Source organism: Taudactylus pleione, unplaced genomic scaffold, assembly GCF_031769625.1.
Source record: "Taudactylus pleione unplaced genomic scaffold, aTauple2 ptg000354l, whole genome shotgun sequence".
Classification (NCBI taxonomy): Eukaryota; Metazoa; Chordata; class Amphibia; order Anura; family Myobatrachidae; genus Taudactylus; species Taudactylus pleione.
Window position 1 is genome coordinate 2,545,756 of NW_028284755.1, and position 16,043 is coordinate 2,561,798.

Below are 16,043 nucleotides of genomic sequence, written 5' to 3' on the forward strand. Positions count from 1 at the left end.
ACAAGCAGGGACTAGAACTTCAATATAAGTGTTACACCAGATTTAACAAGACACCAATGGACCTTAGGAATCCTTCAAACTTTCAAGAAAATGCTTTTTGTAGGAAAACATTATAAGATGCACTTATTATAACTGTACCTTGTCAAGATTTTCAGGGGATATTCAACTCAACACAATTTCTTTAAAAATGACTTATGTGCCGTAGATTATTAGCTATCATACTTATAACAGAAATATACGTTTAAAGAAGACGCCTATTAACCTTACAGTCTATATTCACTTTGCTGTGCTGTGAGTAATAAAAAGAGGGGATAATCATTTGGCTCTATATTAGTATCTGTTGGCAGCAACTGGTAGTACAGTCGCTGTATTTTTTACTTCTTTTAACTGCTCAAATGATGTTACTTATCTAGTAGGATTCCTGACATAAATGCTCCTTCTAAAAATGATAAATGGAACTTGACAGAAATGGTGCTGTTTAATTTGGTGTGTTAGAGTACTCTGAAGAATTCAGTCACTTAAAGGAGCTCTTTATTGTTGAACAACAACCTTAATCTAAATTCCTAAATCTCTATATTTTTTTTGTTTTCAATTGAAACAGCTATTGCCAGCAATATTTGCGATAACGCTACCTCTTGGCTTAACACAGGGCCTGAGTCAGAGACGAACGCTACTGCGATCGCAACTGCGTTTTTTCATACTCGACGCAGTGCGAAAATATGCAAATGTCAGCAAAGATCACCTGAGCATTAAGACGCCCACTACTGCCTAATCACCTGCGTGTGACTATGCATACCTATGTAAACATCGGTAACATCGAAGTACATTGGCGGCCAACTTTCCCTTGCAGCAGGTCGGACCTGCAGCCGCCATGGGAGTTCTTCTGACATGCAGAGCTGCGTATGCAATGGCAGCGGTTAATTTATGCAAGCCCATGTAACTGAATTAAAACAGACGGACATGTCGGTGTTTTTGTGACCATCCCCAAACGCTGGCAGTCTGTCACTCACTTGGCGATGGAGTCGCAGTGCGCTGCATATGCATGTGCAATGGCAAACAAACGCTTGATCTGCGTGAGAATTGCATTAGCTTCCGTCTCTGAATCAGGCCCACAGTTCACTGTTTGCCAGGGGAGTTTCCTTCAGCCAGGTAGCAGAGACAACGCTACCCCATTGCTTCACAGAGCTAACCTCTGTTTGCAAGTTCCAGTGTGGAAAGTTAATTTCATGTAGTGATAAAACAATTTTAGTGGCTTTTACAACAAATATACCACCACAGCACTTCACAAGGTTACAGAATTTAAAAAATGTTACCTCAGAATGAAAGAAATGTAAGTAGTCATCACACAAATTTACTTTCCACCACATAAATAGGATAAAATAAACAAATACGTATATAAGAATACTAAATGTATAAATTTGTGCCTCATGCCCAAGATACAGTATCACCTGCTCCTAGTAAGTTGATAGGCTGCATTTTCCATGATTACTTTCTATTACAAAATGGCTGCCTTTACTGAGCATTAGCAACAGATACAGTTTATGTGGCAAATTAGTCAATTAAGCTGTCATAAGAAAATATGTTTTGGCTAGACATTGAGCCTAATTCTGAGTCGCTCGCAAAAGCGCAAGCAGCAATGTCTACTTTATGCAAATTTCGCTACAATCTCCTTCCCTTGTGTACATCTGTTGAGTTGATTGTGCAAGGTCTGAGACGCCCACATTTAATGCCCGTTCACGCTGTAATACCGATTGGTGCATCCTTATACTTCATCATCAAAAACTATAGCAGCTGCAGTTACTCTGTCTGACTATGGCTCCCTATATCTGCGACTGCGCAGACAACTGCTTACACTGAAACACCCGTGACGCTTGCATAACACACCCACTGAATGAACCAGTTTTGCATTAATTTCTAGTCACAGGCCAGGAACGCACATCCACAACATTTCTGATACTGTCTGTCTCCATCACGACAGTGCCTTTGTAGTTTGTACGTACCCTGGGTGTAACGCCTGTGCCATAGGACTATATAGAAACTTTCACGCATGCGCAGTTGCAAAAAAAAATGCTCAAATACGTGAACATCAGCATTGTAGGCGGCTCTGAATCAGGCCCATTGTGTTAGTGACCCATTACATACTGTACCTCCGCAACCAGAAGTTATTTCAGACTTGTACTTAGATTTCTTGATCATACATAGACATTACAGGATGTTACTGAATGGGTAATCACGTGTGTGTGTGTGTGTGTGTGTGTGTGTGTGTGTGGGGGGGGGGGGGGGGGGTGACTTTCAGACCAGTACAAAATGCTCTGCTCTAGTAACTAGTGTTAAAAAACTTAAAGGGGTCTAGTTACTAAGCAGTGTTAGGATACAGAGTGAAAAGTGATAAAAAAGTGATAAGGTGCTAGCCAATCAGCACCTAACTATCATTTTTCAAGCACAGCCTGTGAGATGGCAGTTGGGAGCTGATTGGCTGGCACTTATCACAAACTTATCACTTTTCACTCTGTTTCCTAACACTGCTCAGTAAATAGACCCCAAAGTATGGAAGCAAAGTATTTTCTACTGGTTAGTATTAGGGTCTTTTTCAAGAATGACTTGAAGTACTTGATTTTGTGGCACTTTCATACTGCATATACAGACAACAAGAACTGAAACCATTTTATTTTTTTTACTTTACCTCTAGCCAAAGGGTAAACATTACTCAGACATGATGAAATGAAACAACAGCATATTTGCAACATGATGGCTCTGCTTAATTTTAAAACAGTGTTTCATTTTATCTCTTTAATGGAACAGATTAATTCTAAATTGGTAGAAAACCCTGCAGCCATGAACAAGTCCGGTTCATACATGTGCCGCAAAACGTCTGAAGCTTTATACAGTCCCCGAATTACATATTGAATTAATTTTATGCAAATTGCTGCTAATCCTGTTTGTTTAAAATGTCAACTTTTTCCGTTGCACATGGACATAACGTTTCTATTTATACTGTTTCAGCTATTTTCAGAACTTTTATTTACCTTGGTGATTTGGTGAGCTTAAAACCTCAGCATTTTGCTGTGCTCAGCATAATAGAAGCCAAGGCCAAAAGAAAGTCAGAAGCAAACGCACATACAGACATGAACATGGATGGATTAAAAAGTCCTACAAAAAAGTTTGTCTCGAGCTGAAAGTTTTGGTATTTTAAATACAATTTAAAGACAAGAACCCCGTCTTTGAAAACAGAACCGAACCCCTTTTTTTTTTTTATTCATGTTACCTATGTGATCAGAGGATTTTCCAATTGTTATCATTGGCTTTTAGTCTCACCCAGAACAAAAATGTATATTGCAGTTGTTTCTATCCTATCTATTTCTCTATTTATATACATTTCAGCTGCCATAGATTCGTTCAGTTAGAAAATAAATTGGTTAGAGCTCATCGCTTCCCTAGTCGATATGCTTGGCAGGAAGCCAAAACTAATGTTACCTTTGTACTTTGTTGCAACAATGTTTCCGTTTGTCAGAACAGTTAACCATTGGTCCCGATTAGAGTTTGAGGGGTAAACAGAGAGTTAACTGGGAATTATCTACAGTAAATTTGGGCTACTCGAAACAGTATTTGCACTACGGAGGGAAGCCTGGCATTATGTTATAGCTCTCTTCAATAGAAACTAGTAAGGTAGTCCCCATGTTCCCTACAAGAGGATATGATGTGACAAACTGCCTCTGAATGCTGCGCAAACACTATTTTTATCAAGGGAAACTTTGCTTTTGTTCTTCATCATGTCGCCATGTTGTTTTCTCCACTTGAGCCCCTTATGGGAATAAGTAAAAAGTTGGTGTGGATTTTTAAAAATATATGGTATGTAGTCCTGTTCTACTTATTTTTTCAGAATATGTTAGTCCATGTTGGAAAATAGCAGGAAATGGTCCTGTTTAGAAGCAATACTGTAAAACAATGTATCTTAATAACAAAACGCAGTAAAAAAACATTCTACATCCTAAACAAGGACTCATTGGGCTCCTTAACAAAAATTGTGAGTCACCTAATAAGACAACTCGAGTCTCCAGTGGTTGTCCACTATCTTTTCTCAACTATACCGTAGTCTCCCACTTCCTCACTATGGGAACTTTTTTATTATTACTTTAGACATATAATCAATGGTCTCACATTGGAGCTGATGGAGATTTAATGCAAATCCACTTGCGGAGCGTATTTTTATTTTCAGAAATGTAATCGGAACCTAAAAATCAACTTGTAGATTTTTTGAGAACATCTCATTTCCAGTGAGGAATTATAGTTGCAAATGTTAAGTTCGATAAAAAAATATAGTGACCCATTTTGCTCCCTATTGCCGGTAAGAACATTAGCTCATCTTTTCCCTGCTAATTGACATTCTACAAAATAAAAGTACTTCACATTAGAAGCATGTTACAGAGAAATAATGTGAAAAAGAAATGTGACAACTTCTAAAGAGATTTATGGCTGAGCAATGAAATCATGGACAATAAAACAGCTGGTTGGCTGGAGGGGACAGGCTAACATCTCCAGTAGTAATTTGTAAAGCAAAGAATTTAAAATATAATATGTAATAAAGCTAATATTCGCTCAAGAAATGTATCTGTTTTTAATCATTCTGACCCCAGAAATGCCTTTTGTATGCACATCCGTTAATCTCTGTTACAAATATCTGTCTGTCTTTCTTTCGAAATTACAGCTGTTGAGTGGCATATAGTGACATCACAGCTCTGTGTTCAATGAACGTGGCAGAAAACATCATTCCCTACCATCCACATGGACATAGAGGGGAAATATAATCTTGTGACGAGCGAAGAGAGCCACCGAGCCCCAAGGGGACAAGTTTCTTCTTTAGGTGGACTCTATGGGCATGGAATTGCACTTCCGCCCAGACTGCACATCACTTCCAGGTCCTTAGCATGAAGGGGAAATAAGCTCTACCATCATGCATAACCGTAGCACTACACACAATTTGTCTCTCACCTGTGACATCATTACTAAACTGCCTGTAGCTTGATGTGGCCATCTAGTGTTTGCATTGTGTATTACTTTGTTATGATGCATCTCCACATTAGCGTCTTGGAAGTGATGGCTTACACAAAGCTATTTATGCACAAAATAGATATATGTTGCAATAATAAAACATATTTTATAGTATATAAAAAAGAAAAACTTACATAAAAGCCTATAGACATTCCCAGGAATCATAGAAATGGTGTGGAGAACTTTGTATAGCCAACAGATTACCACTTGGATACCTTTTTGGTTCTATAACAAAATAAATTTGAAAGATAAAACATAGGGTGACCATTCTGCATGCTGAGACATCTACCGGTGTCTATAAAAGCCATCTGTTAACCAAGAGACTGCAAGTTCTGATGTAGGAGAGAGAAGCGCCTCCTTTCTATAAAGATGTATGAATATGCCTTAAGCTTAATATAAAAGACATGACATGTATCATGTATTTAGTTAATAATAAGAAACACTTCAGTTCTTTCCAGTATACTGTTTAGCAAAGTAACACACAGGTTTTGCTATATATGCCCAAAGTGGCACTGCTTGCTCCAAATGGCTTGTCTAAGAGCCAGTACAACATACAGCTAACATATACCGAACACGTTTTTATTATTATACATACTGTACATTGAAAGGAGCCACTGTTTTGCAAATTGATTGATAAATCCTTCTGTCTATAATCTCCCTTACTACAGAATAAACTGATCTGCAGTTGGGTGGCCAGATACTGCAGTATATGTATTCCACCATCTTCTCATGACTTTTGGTGGTCCTGGCAAAGTAGAGATAACTGATTTAGTGGAACTAGGAGGACCATAGCATTGCATAAGTAGTCCTAATTTTTCCTGGCCAAGTGAGGGTAGGCATACCCACCAAATGTCCTGGTCAGGTCGGCTTTGTCCCGCCAGTCAGAGGATTGGGGGCTATCTCCTACTACAAGTGCAGCAATGAATTTGTGTTTGGAGCGGAGTGGTTAAATGCCAATCTAATGAATCAAAATGGCATGGTAACACCCCCTGCCCCAATTCCAAATAATTACAATTTGGGAAGTATTACATAGGGCTTACAAATTAAAGAGTGTGATCTTTATAACATGGCATGGCTGGACTGACTAGGGGCAGTCAATTTTCCCATAATTATTGTTTTCACCTAGACTGTTTAGAGTCATAATTGAAAGTATTTTGTAATTCATAGCAAATAATGATGTATTGCTGACTGCAGCATCCATACAAAGGCCAGAGGGCCTGATTCAGATCCGGACGCACTTTCAGAGCGCTCACTCTGAATCAGTGCCCTCCCTCTCTTTTTTTAGAGCGGCCTCCTGGCCGCTCGCATAGCTGTGGGTGACCTCCCCAGCTATAGCGAGCGGCCAAAAAGATGGTCGCGATGGTCAAGACCATCGTGACCATCGGGCTTGCAACGAGACCCTAAGGTAGGGTCTAGTCTGCCGCAAGCCCTGGAGTGCTTTTGGCTCTATCAGGGCCAAAAGCACTCCCACTGACATCACTAGTGATGTCAGTGGGGCTGGCCCCAGATGGTAGGCATTCCCATGGGAACGCCTCCATCAGGCCAGCCACGCCCACCAAAGGGGGCGTGCTGTCACTCACAATCGACAGCATGCCCCCTTTGTAGCGAGACCCATAGCGATGGCTTGCCCGTCGCTATCCGGGTCTCACGCTTGCGCACGATGGAGCCGGGTCCATCGTGCGCATGCGCACTGGCCCAACATCGATCCGCTTGCGAGCGTTCAGCACTCGCGAGGTCTGAATCAGGCCCAGAATTCGAAATGTAGTGGTCATACTAATAAATCGGATAGTGGATTGACTGCTGTGGTTGCAGCACAGCCATACTCATGTTATCGTGCATCATGTTAATGAAAAGGCCCCTAGGTGTCACTCTGGTCAATGGCCTGGCTGGTGCTTCCAGATATAGAACGGCATGCGTTATGCAGATATTATATATACAATAATCATTATATGCATAGCAGTAGGCGCATATTATATTAACACCGTGTTGCGGTATATATTCAGTATTTCTGCATGATTACCACAAGCCAGAGATAAATAAAACAGGAAATGCTTGAGGCTTCTGACCTTCCTCTGACTCTACAATCTGATCATTAGTAAACCTCAACAAATCTGATAAGCCACATGAATACACAACCAAAGTTATTTTCTCTTCAAGATGTTTATAATCTGGTGTTTAAACCTATAAATATGTGCAATCACTTCTCTTTTGCACACATGCATATTTAATTCATCCTTGCAGCGGATACAGAAAAAGAACCATGATCATTTCCTAAGTTTATTAATTTTTTTCCAAACCATTCTGCAACATATTCATATATATATTTTTTTTAAAGAAAGTAAGTTTTACTGTAACGCTCCTGTCTGAACTGTAGCACAGCTGCTTCCAGTTTTATAATACTGTATTATACAGCGATTTGTCTGGTTACATGAAGGTGCACTCTGACCTTCAAGGTATCCCACCCTCATCTGTTTAGATTAATCTAATCTATGTTCTAGTGCTCCTGAAGGAAACCAGGACTGTGCCAGACCACATTTCCTGAGCAAGTAAATGTCCAAGTTTCACAGTTGCCACTTTGTCATAAGAAAATGCAGGAAATATTTGTTTATGCAGAAAATTCATTCTATGCAAAGTCGATGGAAAAGGCAAAAATCAAATAAAAATCAGAAAATGTAATCTAATATTTAAAAGAAAAGTTTTCGTGGTTTACTAATTTTTTTTATTATGCAATTAAGTAAAGAGCTGAGAAAAATATATTCAAAAACAAACAAACTTTTGGGGGGAGATGTATCAAACAGTCTAAAGAGATAAAGTGACCATAGCAATCCATCAGCCCATGCTTAAGGGGTGTAGCCAGATACCACAGAGACTTAGCTAAATATGAGAATAGGCATGGCAATTGGTGGGCTGGCCATCAATGGTTACCATCATCTGGGCCCCTTTATATTTGCTACTTTCATTACAAGGTGTGAGTTACACAGAAGCCTTCACAGATCAATGAGATTCGTGAAGGCTTCTCTGTGAAAAAGGCTAGAAAAATGTTAAAAATAAAGAAAAAATGATGTGGGGTCCCACCCTAAAAGCACACCTAGCACCTGGCTTTTTTGAGCCAGTCCTGGTTGTGAAAATAAGGGGGACAAAGGTCTTGAGGTCCCCCATATTTTCAACCACCAGCACCAGGCTCAGTGAGCCAGTCCTGGTTGTGGAAATACAGGGGACAAAATGAGGGGTTATCCATATTAGCCACAACCAGCACTGGACTCTTTCTAGTGGGTGTGTAATGCCACAGCCATGGGAGCCACTTCACAGCATCCCCCGGCCAAAACATTCACCCCTCTGGCTAGTCTGCTAATCCATGGAACTTCGGAGAGGTCTGTGTGACCGCACACTCTGAACCCATAATAAATACGCCCTTTATTCTACTGGACAAGGGGACAGACCAGTATTAGGGACAAGGGTAAGTATGTAGTGTGAGTGCAGGTGAGTGTGAGCGAGTGCATGTGTAATAAAAGATTACAACCTTTGGTGGGCCTGTCTTCTTTTTAATAGTTCTTTTGCAGGTGAACTAGAGGTACCAGCGGGCCCTTAATGCACTACATGACGGTTCTCCAAATACCAGCATGCGGGGGAGGCTTGCTGGAACCACTAGTTCTTCTGTAAAGGACAATATTATTTATTCTATTTTTTACACAATCCACCCGGCACCCACCGCCCAGGGGTGCCAGGGTATCCCCAAGCTATAAGTCCAGGTGTGGGGTGCCCAGGAAAGGGGGAACAACTTTATTGGGGGGTCCTCATCTCCCCAAGGATCTCTGGCCTGGGCTGACTAGGGTGGGGTGTGAATGCTCTGGCCAGGGGACCCCATGAAGCAGGTCCCATGGTTGCAGCATTACACCCCCACTAAAAAGAGTCCAGTGCTGGTTGTGGCTAATACGGGAAACCTCTACTAATTTTGTCCCCCGTATTTCCACAACCAGGACTGGCTCTTTGGTTGTTGAAAATACGGGGGATCCCGAGTCTTTTTCACACTGTATTTTCACAACCAGGACTGTCTCAAAAACGCCCAGGTGCTTTTATGGTGGACCCCAATAAATTTTTTTATTTTTAACAATTTACTAGCCTTTTTTTCATACAGAAGCTTTCATGGATCTCACTGATCTGTAAAGGCTTCTGTCTAACTCGCACCTGCTCAGGCTATACTTGCTAGCATGAAGCAGGTCTATCATTTTGCGAGTTTTAGGTACGTAATATTGTTTTTTAATATTACATTGGCCGAGTTGTATGTTTTCCATGCAAAAACATGTGGATGTGAGTTTTGGTTTTGTGAATTGTGGAAATGTGAGTAACATGTGATTACCCAATTACATTGGTTGAGTTCTAAAAAAGTGTGAGTATAGTGCTATACTGGTGCACCCTATTACATTTAGCCTGATATGTTTAAAATACTCTACCAGGAGACTGCTCACAGGACACAGGGCCTGATTCAGACCCGCTCATGAGCGCACAGCGCTCACAAGCGGGTCGATGGTCCCCCACTGAGACCCGGCCAGCGACGGGCGCTCTGTCGCTACGGGTCTTGCACCAAAGTGGGGCAGCTATCGATTTTGATTGACAGCTTGCCCCGTTTTGGAGTGGGCAGGGAGGGGGGCTGGCCAAACGGAGGCGTTCCCGAAGGAACGCCTGCCATTTGGGGGCGGCCCCACTGACATCACGAGTGATGTCAGTGGTGAGCTTCCGGCTTTATTAGAACCGAAATCTCACTGGAGCTTGCAGGAACGAGACCCTACCACGAGGGTCTCGTCGCAAGCCCCGATGGTCGCGATGGTCCTGACCATCACGACCATCACCTGGCTGCTCGCTAAAGCTGTGGGTGGTCGCCCACAGCTATGTGAGCGGCCAGGAGACCATCTTTAAAGAAAAACAGGGACACCCTGATTGAGAGCGAGCGCTCTTAAAGAGCGTCCGGCTCTGAATCAGGCCCACAGCTCCATGGTTCACTTGGGAACACAAACCACGGCGCTCGCTTGTTTGCTGGAGCAGTGGCGTGTCGGGACCATGTTAGCCAACAGAGCGGTGTGTGGGTCTGGGTTAGTTGCACCAGCATCACAAGGCCATGCCCCCTACACGTTTGTTAATTCTACTTCGTCAGAGGGTTGGCATTGATGACGCAATAGAGTCATTTTATCGGCCAAACAATCAAACACCTACTGTGCAAATGCATGTATTCAAATACAATGCACAATAAACACTAGACTATATACAACTCATTCACAGATTGCGACTATTGATATACTTTCATGGCATCTAATTTATGTTTCCATCTATGCATTTATACTAGAGGTTTTTAACTGCTGTGCACCGTGGCACACTTCACAAGCGCCGGTCACATTAAAGAAGTGCGGACCGAGCAGCGCTGCCGCTGAGCTCTTCTGGGAGGCTCAGGAGCACCCGGGTCTTGAACTGCCTAAATGCGGTGGCGTGACATCACAGGTCACGCACGCAGCATTGCCTGCCCGCCCACCCCACCAGACTCAGCCAGCCCTCCCCTCCCACCCACAGCCAGCCAGCCCTCCCCTCCTGCCTGCGGTCAGCTCTTCCCGCCCACCCATGGCCAGCCAGCCCTTAATGGACACTAAAAAAAAACAACAAGTAAGGGCACTAACTTCTAAAGAGGGTGTGAAGACCTTTCACAAAATCAAATTATGTTATAGACACATATATGACAGCAGCCTTTATATTGATGGGAAATTTGCTGGATTCCCATAAAATACAAAACAATATAGGAACAAAAATATATAGGCGCTCATCAAAAATTTAAAGAAATTTAATATAACATAATACACAGAGATAAAATAGAAGAAAAAGAAAAAAAAATGGTATGTATAAAAATATATAAAATTAAAAAAACATAAATTACAATGACATAAATAAAAAAATTGTAGACCATGAATGTATCAATAAATAGAGTACAGTAATGACAAATGTTCAAATAGAAAACAATATTGCTAAAGAAGTTGAAACCATTGATATTGTCATCGGTGTGAAAAAATGCCTTTAGGATGTTAAACCCACATCAGGGATAGCTTATGTTGTTATAGAACACCGTCAAGACAAAATATCCAGCAAGTTGTGCTGAGAACCACAGATATTAACGTTTCATACAATTTAGTTAAAAACGTTTTTCTTAGTCCAGAAAAAATTGTGTGAAAACACATGGTCCAGTGTATATAGTTCCAGCATTAGTCACAATTAATATTGTGATTCCATATTACATAGAAAAAAGATTATACCCCATTTGTTTTTTGGGGATATCGGTATGGTGAATGGTGATTTTATTCCAATAGTAGAGAAAACGAGCAACATGCATGCATGCAATAAGAAGGTTATAACCTGTGTCCTTCTCCTGATTTAGTTTGAAAGCTTACGTGACCCAAAGTGCATCCACCTTGTCAGCGTGCAACTCATATGTTGGCTCGCGGCTCTGCTACTTGCCATATCTAACGGCTTCTTGACCTCAGTGCTTGGGGTGTTTATCAATATGTGGAAAATCCACCTCACCTCACTCAGCAAGCAGCAGATGTCCGTCTATTCCTGCATGTCATCTCCTATGCCGCGATCATAAGTTATAATGTTGCAGTGCTATTATTGGATAAATATACAAAGTAACTCCTTTTCCCGGCTTGTATTGCTCACCACACCGATAAAGATAGTTTGTTAACGCATTTCTCCGCCTCTTTCAATCCTTCAGCGGCTTCCTTAGAAGTGTATCACTGTTCTGACGAAGCCGCTGAAGGATTGAAATAGGCGGAGAAAGATAAAGATAGTTTGTTAATGTGTTTCTCCGTCTCTTTCAATCCTATAAATTTATTTACATTTTTGATGAGCGCCTATATAGTTTTGTTCCTTAATGGACACTACTGACAGTTCTGCACTGTGGGAACCCGTAGCCGATAAAGGACAGATAGGTCTAGAAAAATTTAAATTTATTTTTTATGTGGAAGTCAGTGTGATTTGTTTTTGGTGGGAGCAATGTGTTTTTTTTTTTCTTTGGGTCGAGCCAATGGTTTTATTTTTTGTGGGGAGCAATATGGTTTATATTTTTTACTGTGTGGTCAGCAATGTGTTTTTTTTTGTTTCTGTGGCGGCCAATGTATATGTGTATTATTTTTTGGGGCCAATGTATGTGTTTTATTTCTCTGGGACCAATATACTGTATGTGTGTTTTATTTCTCTGGGACCAATGCATGTGTGTTTTATTTCTCTGGGGCCAATGTAGTGTGTTTTATTCCTGTGAAGGCCAATGTATGTGTGTGTGTGTGTGTGTGTGTTCTATTCCCATGGAGGCCAATGTAGTGTGTTTTATTCCTGTGGAGGCCAATATAGTGTTTTATTCCTGTGGAGGCCAATGTAGTGCGTTTTATTCCTGTGGAGGCCAATGTAGTGTATTTTATTCCTGTGGAGGCCAATGTAATGTGTTTTATTCTTGTGGAGGCAAATGTAGTGCATTTTATTCCTGTGGAGGCCAATGTAGTGCGTTTTATTCCTGTGGAGGCCAATGTAGTGTTTTATTCCTGTGGAGGCCAATGTAGTGTTTTATTCCTGTGGAGGCCAATGGGTGTGTTTTATTCCTGTGGAGGCCAATGGGTGTGTTGTATTCCTGTGGAGGCCAATGGGTGTGTTGTATTCCTGTGGAGGCCAATGGGTGTGTTGTATTCCTGTGGAGGCCAATGGGTGTGTTGTATTCCTGTGGAGGCCAATGGGTGTGTTGTATTCCTGTGGAGGCCAATGGGTGTGTTGTATTTTATGTGGGAGCCAATGTGTATATTTTTTCATAGTTCACGCACGCCGTATCGCCGGATGGTGAGCCTTGGCAATGTTTAAAATCTTGCGTAGTGTGCCTCAAGTTGAAAATGTTGAAAATCACTGATCTATACTTACACATTATAAATGTACTCACCGGCTTTTTATTTTCTTTTTGCCAGCTATGTCTTAATTGCTATTTACTTATGGTTATTTATCTAGTGAAAAAACTTTTTCCAATCTCACTATCTGAATGGCGGTCAGCCAATTACAACATATACATATATTTATGACAGATTTTATTTTATAATATCATAAATTGTTACTGCACCTCTAATTGACAACTGTAAAAGACCATCTTAATACCAGATATACTGTACCTTAGTACAGAGCCGTAACTAGCCTTTTTGGTGCCTTGTGCCAGAAAGAGCATTGGTGCCCCTCTATTTTTTAAAAAAGGAGATAACATACCCAAAAAAGGGCCGTGGCCTCATGGGGAAGGGCCAGGGAAGAGATAGGAGAGGCCAGGAGATGCTGGGGATGATATAGGAGGAAGCTACAAGTGAGAATAATAATAAACAGAAAATTGACAGGGGTGAACAGCCCTGCGGTGCCCTGTGCCATGGCACATGTCACACTACCCGAGTTATGGCCATGCCTTAGTACCTATCCTTTAGAACTACTGCTCCTCACAAAGTCTACTGTGGTAGTTTATGTCTTGGGAACAAGATTCTCTAAACTATCCAGCAGATGTGTGTGGAGTGCAACTGATACATACTTACTAATATACTCCACCTTGCCTACATTTCTATTTACATTTGTTACTTTGTTCACAAGTGGTTTTTAATTGTTACACAGTTTTAGAGCTCATATTATCTATTGTATGCTACAGAGCAAACGTTAGGCTTTAGTGATCCTCCTTGTCTATTTAAAAATAGATTTGATATATATTTTTTTCATTCTCCCTTTTATTATTAATCTGCTATAAATGTGGTCATTTCAAAACCATCATTTAATCCCTTGGGGCTAGCATGCAGTGGCAAATCTAGACTTTACTTTTAGGTGGGGCGGTTTAAAAATTAAAACTGACCCCTCCCCTCTCTATTCTTTACTCCTCCCACTTACATATCTGCCCCTCACATTTTCAATAATTTTTACAAAAAATAAAACAGAATATTCATTAACAAGAAAAATATTATTTCTTGTTAATAATAATATTATGCACCAGAGACAGCCCCCAGTAATAACATGCTCAAGCCTCCCCGCTCAATAATATGCTCCACACCCCCTCCCCATAATATAATATGCTCCAGACTCCCCTTGTAACCCCCCACAGTAATAATATGTTCCAGCCCCCCCCAATAATATGCTCCAGTCCCCCTCCCCACAAAACTTATATTAATATGCTCCAGGCCCCATTTATCCCCACATGACAATATAATATTATGCTCCACCAGACCCCCTTGTAATAATATGCTCCACACACACCAGTGACTAGTTGTCGTCGTCCCCCACCCACATGTGCACTGCACTAGACCGACCCCCCCGGACCCCCCATAATAATATGCTCTACTCACACAGTCAGTGACAGTCTGCAAAAAAAGGGACAGGACCCGCGCGCTCTACACTGCATCCGGTCAGCAAACACCGCACCCCAGCATGCTCCATTGCTGAAGATGGCACCAATAGATGGACCATTCAGCATCCTCAGAGTCCTACTGCGCATGTCAGAAATTTCTGATATCTGGCATGTGCAAAGGAGACCAGGGAGGGGGCCCCTGGAGACACTACTGTGTGCATTGCCCTGTGACTGCCCCCTGCTGGTAGATGTCCTTGTGTTCACCTCAGATTTATTACAAAATGACATTAGACAGGGAAGCAGTAAATTGAATACTACTGTATGTACTGTGATTTGGGTGCCAGAAGAAAGGGAACAGCTTCCAGATTCACTTTATGGAACATCCAGCTGTCATATGTGACTCATCCTATTATATCATGGAAAAAAATATAAATTAAAAAAACAAATGAGAGGACATCTTTAAATTATAAAAGTCACCTTAAGCTTTACTGTAGGCGTTTTTAAAACAATAGAAAATAATTACAGGAAATAACGTCTTGTAATCATGAACATAAGGAGACATGATTTAAAACAGATAGGGCATAACAACAAGGCACTCACCTGCTGGACATGCTGCTCCGCACGCCTCCTCCACTGCGTGGCACATTTGGTAAGCAGTGTGGAGCCTGCGGGCCGGCTTATGCTGCAATGCGTTCAGCTTAGAGTAGATGGGACCTCTGAGCAGGGTGTGAACTGCAAAGTGCAGTGCACAGAGGAGGAAGAGGAGGCAACCGGCAGCATGATGAGGTAAGTGTGGGGAGGAGACAGGGGAGGGATGGGCCTATGCTGGGCCTGGAAGCCGGCAGCAGCGATGTGTGAGTCATTGCTAGCTCTGCGGGCCTGCGCAGCTTCACTGTCGGACACTGACAGTGTCACTAAGTGGATGGGTCTTCGGGCTTTGTGTGTGGGGGGCGATTGCCCTTATCACCCCCCCCCCATCCGCCATTCCTAGCATGTCAAGCATAAGTATCCAAAAGATCTCACGTTTAGTGAGGGTTTTAATTCTCCCTCTCTTGAATATGAGTCCCTCACAGCCACTATTGTGACATTGTTGGAAATGCAGCCGCAAATCCCATTTTTTATATTGTTAATAATTTGGGTATGTTCTAAAAGCCGTATTTTTTAAACTTTTGGTTTTTCCGATATATTTTAAGCCACACGGAAACGTAACCATATAAACTACAAATGAGGAATTACAATTCATAAATGTTTCATACTATCGAACATTTTTGCCCCCTTATCTGTAAATCTGCAAAGTTTACAGTTTCCACAAAAGAAAGAACCCCTTTACTTCCCCTATGAAGTTCCTATTAGTAGAAGGAGTACTGGTTCTATTCCGGCGGCTCCGGGATATATAGGGTTTAAAGTTCACTCTTTTATACACTATATTAGTATAACTGGCTAAGCAGAGCGTCACCAGACTTTTGGTGCCCTGGGCTAGAAAGAGCATCAGTGCCCACCTCTATTTTTCAAATAGGGACATAAGACGTGTGCTCGAAAAAAGGGGTGTGGCATCATGGAGAAGGGGCATGACAAATTTGACTTGTCCCATATGGCGATGAAGGGATACTAATCC

The 16,043-nt window shown here is 41.6% G+C and overlaps 1 long non-coding RNA gene across 1 annotated transcript in view; it reads right to left on the reverse strand.

Annotated features, from left to right (window-relative positions):
* Nucleotides 1-15,130, reverse strand: part of LOC148508597 (uncharacterized) — a 70,592-nt gene extending 55,462 nt beyond the window's left edge. The window contains exons 1-2 of the long non-coding RNA XR_015869577.1: nucleotides 15,029-15,130; nucleotides 5,184-5,274 (exon numbers count right to left, since the gene is read on the reverse strand). This is a non-coding gene — a long non-coding RNA (uncharacterized LOC148508597). The remainder of the gene's footprint in view (nucleotides 1-5,183; nucleotides 5,275-15,028) is intronic.
* Nucleotides 15,131-16,043: the final 913 nt, after the last annotated feature.